General features: G+C 40.0%; 1 protein-coding gene across 1 annotated transcript in view; it reads left to right on the top strand.

The window, feature by feature from the left end:
- Nucleotides 1-8079: 8079 nt before the first annotated feature.
- SESTD1 (SEC14 and spectrin domain containing 1) overlaps nt 8080-9884 on the top strand; it is a 59214-nt gene continuing 57409 nt past the window's right edge. Inside the window, exon 1 of the mRNA XM_015823533.1 lies at nt 8080-8292. The gene's annotated coding sequence lies outside the window, so the exon portion shown is untranslated. The remainder of the gene's footprint in view (nt 8293-9884) is intronic.

The raw sequence follows: 9884 nt of genomic DNA, 5'->3' as shown, positions 1-9884 counted from the left end.
AAACTACCAGAAAAACCTCCAATCCAATTCTCTTTGGATGTTTTTATTTTTATTTTCCAGGAAAATCTAAAGCCTTAGGATTTTCTGGAAATCTTTCATCTAAATACTAACCAGAGCTAATCCATCTGAGTTTCCTTCCCTAGGCAAGGGCAGCCAGCTGCCTACTTTTACATGTATGTTATGTATTCTGCATTCCAGCTCTGGGTATATGATTGGCTTGGCCACAGATTTTCAGTCTACTTGATTTAGTATTTTTTTTCTTTCCACGGTTTGTTAGGTCTTGGCCCTTCATGGATAAATGCCTCAGTGGTAGTATATAATACAATGCACTGCTTTCTATGGACTAATGTAGTTTGTGGTAACTTGTATAATCATCTCCTGTGATCCAAGAAGACTGTTTGTTAGATTTACTCATCAAAATAAATTGGAGCTCGTAGATCATACCAGGTCCTCCAATTTTATTCTGATAATAGGTTGATCAAGTAGTTTGGGTGAAAAGTGCAAGGACAATAGCAAAATATCTCACAGAGAACTTCCATATTTAACAGCAGACTTGAATCTGGTCTCCATAGGCTGAAAGCTACTTCTCTTACAAGTTACAAGTTACTTGTTACTTGTAAGTCTCTTACAAAGTTACTTCTCACAGAAGATAACTGTAGATAAGAGAACTTTCTCAGCCTACATATTGTAGGAGTCCATGCTATTGTAGTGAATCTGGTAGCACCTTTTCAAACTAACACATTTTACTAAAAGGCATAGGCTTCTTCTGTTCTGCCTGGTGTTACGAAATCCCTTTATTCCCAGCCATTGCCCTGTATAAAGGAAAGATGAATTGATAGAGAGATGAGAGCCAAATGGAGGGCACATTTCTGGTCTTTAGAATGTTTTTGATATTACTGATAAAGGACAATATTTGTAACTCAGGGTTGAAATGAGGAGTCCTTGGTGCTCTCTGAGCTTGGTTGTTTTTTCCAACTCAAAGAGCACCAAGGAACCCTGATTTTGATATTATGTAATACCTTGCTATTTCATCATCATATGAATTTGTCTTATGATATAATCCCAGTAATATCTGCTCAAAAGTATATCCATTTTGTTGATTTATGTCATTGCAATTATGCTCATCACTGAAGCCTTGTGGACGTTCTCCCATATTTTCCCTGCCCTGAACCAAAGCTATTTAAAATGCTGATAATGTAACATTACAACTTGCAGCCTTATAGGAAGAGTGCTGGGAATAGGAAATGTAGCCCATGATAAATATGAAAAATAAGTATCAGCAATTAAGGTCAAATTGAAATAGACAAAAAGGGTTGTTGTGGAAAATCTGCCGTAGGTCTAATCATACTCCTCCCTGAAGGATAATGAATCAAATCATTCTCTGAAGTGTTTCTCAAAAATTTATCATCATCATCATCATCATTATTATACGGTGGTTTCTTTTGTTTGACAGCAGAAAATGTTAAAATGGAATGTAAACCCTACCTTTACACAGAGATTGGACAGGATTCCATAGCTGATGTGGCAAATTTCATCCTTCAATGGAAGAAATGGAACATTTATCGAAGAAGTAGGATTTTTTTATATTAATAAAGAAATAAGGATTCCTCCTCAATCTTTTTTTAGCCAATAGTCCATTATGAACTTGTAGGAGAATATTACAGACACTGATAATGAATGTGGGTGTGCATTATATATATTTGAAATATTTTGAATATACAGTATTGGTGACCAAGAATTCTGTTTACTATTTAGTTCTGTTACTTAAGAGAGTTTATACAGAAATGCAAAAATAAAAAGAGATTTTAAAACACATTAAAACCTTTTTAAAGAAAAAAAACAGCAACAAATTGCCTGATGAAAGATATATAGTGATTATTCTTCTAAAGGCGAATAGTGCATTATACAGCTCTTTCTCCATGCTAGATAAATGAGCTTCTGACACTGGGAATATCTTCAGAAGCCCCTCTCCTGCAGATCTTAATGCTCACATGCTTTGTAAGAGGAAAGCCATTCCCGATAGTCAAGTCCTTTAAGTTGCTTAAATGTTTAAAATTAACATCTTAATTTATGCTTGGATAGCAAATAGCGCCAAATGCAGCTCTGTCAGTGCAGACATCCTATTATCCTTGCATCTTATAATAGTCATCAACCCTGCCAAATTTTGCACCAATTTCAGCTTCCAGATGACTTTACACTGTGAGCTCCCATATAGATTGTGATGCAATAGAACATAGAATAGTAGAGTTGGAAAGGACCTCAGAGGTCTTCTAATCCAACATCCTGCTTGAGCAGGAGACCCTATACCATTTCAGACAAATGGTTTTCCAGTCCCTTTTTGAAAGCTTCCAGTGAAGGCAAGCTATTCCTTTGGTTGATTGCTCTCACCATTAGGAAATTTCTCCTCAGTTCTAGGTTGCTTCTCTCCTTGGTTAGTTTCCAACCATTATTTCTTGTCCTGCCTTTTGGTGCTTTGGAAAATAGTTTGACCCGCTTGTCTTTGTAGGAGCCCCTCAGATATTGGGACAGTGCTATCATGTCACCCCTAGTCCCAGTCCTTCTTTTCATTAAACTAGACATACCCAATTCCTGTAACCATTCTTCATGTTTTAGCCTCCAACCCCTTAATCATTTTTGTTGTTCTTCTCTTCACTCTTTCTAGACTTTTACTAAGGTCTTAGTAAGACCGATAATAAAGACAGGATTTGACCAGCACATGGATTGTTATCAAATCTGACTTCAATAGAAATAGTACATTAGTCATAATTGTGTAAATCAATTCCTTACTACATTCCTCACTGTTAATCTAGAAACAACTGGGGATCAAGGATCTCTCCTAAGCTACAGGCTACCTTTAAAGAAGCATAAGCTATCAAGAACAAGTGAACTTTAATCTGGACTCCAGTTTCCAGATCCTCTCTTTTTATCCAGAATGAATTTTAACTGATTCTCTTTTATATAGCCCATTACTGAACTTGCCCAGTGATTAATAGTATTGATTGCTTCCTTAAAGTTGGCTGCAAAAGTGGCAGAGCTGGTTTTTGTCAGCATACTGGTAGTGATCCACTTCAAAGCTCTAAAAAAAAACCTTTGCCTTCATATAACAATTGAACAAGAGACACAAGACAGAAGGTGGGTCAAAATAGGATAATGGTCTCAATGCTGAATGGTAATCACAGAGCACATTATTTATACAGACTGATGGGAAAGATCAGAACCACTGTACTTCAACAAAACTCAGCCCCATAGATCAGACATGTCAAACTCGCAATATCACGTGACGTTGCATGACGTATCGGGACTTTTTCCCCATTGCCTGCAATGGGGTGGGTGCAGTTTCGTCGTGACGTGTCTGGCCTGCAGGCCGGCAGTTTGACACCCCTGCCATAGATGGTCCAAGAGGATACCACCATTATCAAAAGCTACTAACAGATCTGAAAGAATTAGTAGGATGGCACTCTTTCCATCAGCAACCAAGGTGATGAAATCAGACTCAGTACCATATCCATTTGAAACTTTATTTCTATGAGTTCAATTAATCAGTACCATATTATCAAAATGCAAGACCATCACAAGTTTTAACTCACTTACATGCTAATCATATGCTTCTCATCATATACTTCACAGACTTGGAGCCTTAGGATGCATACTTCTACACTAGCCCACAATTTACTTTAATTATTGAGCTCACTGAATAACCCATAATGATTAGGTCTTCAGCATATTTAGTCATAAATTATAGTCTACAAACTGTAGTAGCAGAGTTCAAGCTCAAGCCAAATATACTGCGCTATGACCCCAGTTTGTATTATCACCAAAGAAAAATATTATTGATATCTCTCAAGAGAGAGAGAGAGAGAGAGAGAGAGAGAGAGAGAGAGAGAGAGAGAGAGAATCATACTCAAAATTAATTTACTGGAGGCTTTTTTGAGCTGTGCAAAATCCTATATATTTTAAGATCTTGTTACTCTTACTATTTCCTGGAGGTAGGTCCCCTTCCCCTTGAAAGCAATGAAATATTTCTGATTAAATTGTGATTGTATTGTTATTTTAGGCCACAGTTCTGTGAAAGCTACTTAGCAAAAGCATAGATAATATTTCTCATGCTTGCAGGGAGTTCATAAATTGCCATTCTAAAATGTGCCATTATCTCAATGTCGCAGTCTCAAAATATCTGAGTGGCACCAAGATGAAGAACAGTCTGGATTTTTTTGGGGGGGGGATGGGATGATATGATTGCACAATCTAATTCATGTTTACTCATTAAAAATATTCTTGAATTACTTGGTTCTTCCCCCCCCCCCCAGGGCAAATGTCTAAACATTACAGCCTAGTAAGTATTATGTAATATTGAATTCAGATTCTATAAGGGTAAAACATAATTCAAAGTCTAGCCTTTTAATAAAGTATAAAGAATAAAGTTTACTGATATCCTACATCATTACTTTCACAATAATTATTTACATCTTAAAATTTACACACACACCCGCCCCAAGAAGACAGATGAATACTTGTTTTTCTATTTATGAAAATATTTTAGGATGGCTTTGATTTTATTGCACTGATGTTATTGTAAACCCCAATCTAACTTTTGGAAAATCTTTAAAACAGAAGGGGGTCTTACTGAATATCCTTAAAGTGATTAAACGGTGGTTTAATATAATCACCCTTAGAAGTTAATCCACAGAACAATTCTCCACAGCAGAGATGATTTATCCATTATTCTCATAAGCCTCATTCTCATTACTGTCCTGAATGAATTTGGTTTTCTCAAAACATCAGCAATATAAAGAGCTTGCACTTTTGGTTGCTTGCAGAAAGAGAAAAATCAGTGTCCTGAAGATTTTTCTGAACTCCAAGCCTGACAATTGGCTAGACAGTTAGGGCTACTAAGGGTTTTAATTCACAACATCTGAAAAACATCAGGCTGCTTTCTTTTTTATATTACAATAGTGTGAGGTAGGGATGAACAGTCGTCAATTTGGTTTTCACCATATTTATCACTTTATCATTCTGTTCAGTTCTGTTCCCACACTGATTTACATATTTGATATCTCCTCCCCTGACAAAAAAGACCAATGCTCATTTGTGCATATTTTTTATACACACTCTTCCTAATTTTCCAAGCGTTTGCAATGCATGCAATTATTGCTAGATACGTTTCCATTGTAGCATCTTTTTTGGCAGGATCCAAGACTTTTACCTTGCTCTTAAATTATTAGTCAACTAAGCTGGACACCTGGACATTTTTCTGTTAAAGTAACTAGGATTTTGGAAAAAAAACTTCTTCCCAACTGCCTCTGTGGGTTCCTCACCCAATATAAAGAAAGAAGAAAAGAGAAGGACCCTTTTCCCAGGCAACACCTTAACATAATTACATTCTTTAATACAGCTCTTCCTTGAGCAGCTGGAGCAGCCTTAGGATAAGAAATCTAGCAACCATTTAAATAAATAACAGCTGCAATCATGAATAATATTCTAATATGTAAAAACATAACCTGGAGCCTTTTCCATTAGGGCTACCACAGAGCCATTGTTGTCAAAGGGAGGGGAAGGATAAAAAACAGAGGGGGTCTGTATTTGCCTTTCTCATCACACTTCTAGGTTCTTCCAGGATGACCTTTGAGAGAAAAAAAATCCTTTGAATACCTAGATCCCAAATGGTCTTGACTTTTAAAAATGATTTGATTTTTGATTTTTTTTTTGATTTTATTAGATTTCTACCCCGCCCTTCTCCTTGCGGACTCAGGGCGGCTTACAGCCCGTTAAAAACAAGTAAACAAATACAAAAAAACATACCACATTTTAAAATCAATTAAAATAAAATATTGCAATAGGCCAATTAGTATCCTTTAAAACCAATAGAAAACTAATTAAAAGTAATACTTAGGCGGCAGGCCAGTCCTGCCTGCTTAAAAAGCCACGTCCAGTATGTGGAAGGGTTCATTATCTGTCTTTTGCTTCATGAACCTGAGAGTAGGCCAACATGTTCTTAAACTCCTACCCACTCTATCTCATGCATGTATCTAAAATGCATTTGAGTTTACCCAATCTTTAACTATACCTAATCTTTTCTCCTCAGAATATTGTATTTGTATCTTCTCCAACTCCATTTTATCCTGTGACAAATGAAGTAAACACAGAGCCTAAATCAGTTAACTTAGAATACATGCTTTCTATTTAGCTTCAAGTCATTTTTGAATGGGTATTTCTCTTTAGAGATTACCTTATTTAGCACAAAGGTAAACCATTTTCTTCATATACTGTAATATCTCATTACAAAAACCAAGTGTAGCCCTCAGTCTGGAAAAAAGTACCCATCTTCTTTATCCATATTTACGCATTTCACCAGGATGAGTTGACATATAGCATTATTAACATTAATTTTATCAATTTTTCTGCTATAAATTATTTTTTCCTCCAATATATGAGAATAGTCTTCTATAACAGAGGTCCCCAACCTTTTGGGCACCAGGGACCGGTTCCGTGGAGAGAGGTTTTTCCACCGACCGGAGGGGGCATGGTTTTGTGTGCTGCCTGCATCTTGCGGATGGGACTTTGCTTGTTTGTGCAGACCTAGTTGCTGGCATGCCACGGCCCTGGGGTTGGGGATCTGTTCTATAACAAGCTGAAAAAAGTAGACTCTGTAGTGTATTTTCTGGCAGTGAAGCTTATCGTTGGCTAAATTGTTATGGTTTCAAACATTTTAGCTGCTTAAGTTAAGAAAACTGCCAGAACCTTTGCAGTCCCAATGCTGTGGAAAGTGGAGCAGGGGACAACAATTGTCCCTTGCTCCACTCAGTGAATAAAATGACATATTCTCTAAGAGTTTCGAACAGGCAAAGATAGGGATTAGTATTAGCAGATAATCTTGTTCTAGAAATGTTAATCCGGCAACAGGGTATAAAATACAGTGATTTTTATTGTAACCACTCCCCCCCCCTTTTTTTTCTGATTTAGGAAAGAACAAAGACAACAGTTCCGAAATCCGTGTTAATGCAGGGTCTTTATTAACCCGAGACAAGGTCACAAGCAGCAGGTAGAATTCTTGATCAGGCAGGGAAGAAAATAAAGGGGAAAAGAGGAGCAGAAAAAGTCAGCAGCCTTACTACTCCTGCTTTCACACGGGAGACGTGCTTTGGAAAAAAAAAGCCTGATTCATAGAATCCACCTTTCTTATTTCCCAACCCACTTCAGACCAGAATACTATGGTAGATGGAAAAAAGGGGGAGGGGAAGAGCCCATGTTGGGCGATTCAGCCTTAGATGGAATTGGAAAGGAAGGGCGACAATAAAAGTAGAGGAGAGGGGAAGGACAGAATCTGAACTGCGATAGCAGAGAATTAATGCACTTAAGTTGCAAAGAGGTGTACGCAACGATTTCGGGGCACCCAAGCGTTTTATAAAAAAAAAGCACGTCTGAGCTCGGCTTCTGTCATCTTGGAAGCCTTCAGGGCTAATTTGCTTAATCTCGCTACCACGGCGAAACTAAAGTCAAGGAAAGCACTTCGTCCTTTTCGCCCGAACCAGGAGATTAGGGCAAGCCCGCGACCGTTGCACACGTGCGCGATCCTCTTCCCAGGGGACGGGCCTGAGGAAGAGGGAGCCGCGCAAGGCGGGTGGCTCGGCTGGTGCATTGTTCCACTTCAGGGTGGGGCTTGTCATTGCAGGCTCTGGGCTGACCCTGCCTGAGAGCAGCTGCAGCTGCAAGCCGAGAGAGAGAGAGAATGTGCACGTTGCGCGTGTTAGTGCCAGGGAGGGATGCGTGTCGTCGCCTCCTCTGACCCAGGGTGGGCTTCCTTCCGCAAAAGCGCCGCGCTCTCCAGAGGGGCTGGGAGGGGAAAACGGGTTCGGCGACTAAGTAACGCGGCCCTCGCCGGGACTAACGGCCGCGGCGAAAGCACACACACACATCCCGCCGGCCGGCCCCCGCTTTTGTCTGCTGAGTAGCGGCGGCAGGCCCGCGCGGCGGCGGCGGCGGCGGTGAAGGAAGAAGCCCGGCGACGCTCCTTGCCGCGCGCTCCCTCGCTCGCGGCCGGCGTTGGTCCCGCCTTTCCCGCTCCAGCAAAACGGCGCCGCGGGCCGGCCCTCGCCGGGCTGGTAGCTAAGCAGCCGCGCTCGGCCCAGGTGAGTCCGCTTTGCTCGGCCATGCGCTTTCCCGAGGATTGCAGTAGACGGAGAGAGAGGCAAAAGAGCAGAGCAGGCCCAGCCTTGCGGCCTGAGTAGGCTTTGTTTCCCGCCGCCTGGGAGGCTTCGCTGGCGCTGGCTGCTGCTCCCTCCTGAGGCTGCGGAGGTAAACCGTGCTGGGTGGGAGTCTCCTGGGAGTGAGGGGAAACGGGCTGTCGCCGCTTCGTTGCCTAAATATGTGTGTGTGTGTGTGTGTGAGAGAGAGAGAGAGAGAGAGAGAGAGAGAGCATAAATCCCTCCCCCTCCAGCCATTCTTCCCCTTTCCTTCAACCTGGCATTTCTGCCACTGAATGGTTGTTTTTTTTTAATAATTGTGGCGGAGGCTCTTTTCTTCAACGTGGCTTGGCCCCCGTGGTTTTTTTTTTGGGGGGGGGAACTCTGCTTTAAGCAAGAATTGCATTAAGACAAGAGCAACAGGTATTTTCTTATTTGCCTTTTGGGTGGGTTTTATACAGCTTTATAACGTGGAGTAAGTAATATATATATATACACGCACACAGCCGCTGGTAGGGAAGAGTCGACGCTGCCGCTTTCTTCTGTTCCTTCTCCCTCTCTTTTTGTGTTGTTGACATTTTGCAACCCCAGCCCTGAGCAAAGAGAGTGAATGATTGAAGGCACCATTCTCTCTCTCTCTCTCTCTCTCTCTCTCTGTAGACATCTTTCTATTCCGAAGCGATATTATTTCCCTAGTTTTGACCACTTTCTGTGTTATTTTGCACAATACGATTTTCTAGACTTTAAGCATTTTTTAATCGCGAAACAAAGGGCTTATGGTTCTGAGAAGGGAGAAAACTGTTGATTTTGTTCTCTGAGCCATAAAAAGCCTGCATCTTTGAGAAGACTGCAGGCGGCTTCAGGTGAACACTTCACCCTGACTTTTTAGAATTAACTGTAGTCAAATTGTCATCTTGCCCTTTCAAATGTATGGTAGCTAATGTATGGCCAAAGTGATGGGTTCCAGTCTTGGGTTGTTCCATTGTTTGACACAGTGTTGCTTCTATCTAGACTAGAGAAAGGTGGACAGCTGACAGAATCTGCATAATCTAAAGCTTTTCTTAAAACATTTCCAAACCATTGTTTGGGAAATAGAGAGTAGGAGGAGTTACTTTTTAAAAAAAAAAGTCTGGAACCTTTCCATAGCAAATAGTAAAAATCAGGTAATGTATTTTTTCTGTGTCTTTACTGCAAAGCAGTGTATTGATTGCAGGTTATTTGCAAATACAGAAATTGTGACAGTGTAGATACTCTTTTATGTAAGTATTATTGTTTATAGATACTCTCTTATGCCAGTATTACAATTGAGCACTGATTTCTTTCTCCCTTTCCTGCCCTTTGATAAAAAAAAAACTGGAAATAGATACAATTCCTAGGGATACTTGCCATGTTCTTTCATCACCATGGTAATGTTTTTATTTTTATTTTTGAACTAAATGTATCTTTTCCAGTTTTTTATTGATCCACTGTCAGAGGAAGAGGGATTATAATTTAAAACTGGAATGGTTTCAGAGGCATCATTTTCTTTATTGAATTGAATTTTCTTTCCGTTCTCCACATCCAACTTCCTATACCAAGTAATATCTGTGGATTCATTTGTATTAACTGTATATGTTTGAAACAGTGCAGGAAATCTTGAAAACTTATGAATTTTTCTGCCTTCTGTGGCATTAGGCCTTAGTATCTGATTTGCACAACAACGCT

This window comes from Protobothrops mucrosquamatus, unplaced genomic scaffold, assembly GCF_001527695.2.
Source record: "Protobothrops mucrosquamatus isolate PMUCROS unplaced genomic scaffold, P.Mucros_1.0 scaffold1905, whole genome shotgun sequence".
In the NCBI taxonomy this organism is placed as follows: Eukaryota; Metazoa; Chordata; class Lepidosauria; order Squamata; family Viperidae; genus Protobothrops; species Protobothrops mucrosquamatus.
This window is presented reverse-complemented; position numbering and strand designations above follow the sequence as displayed.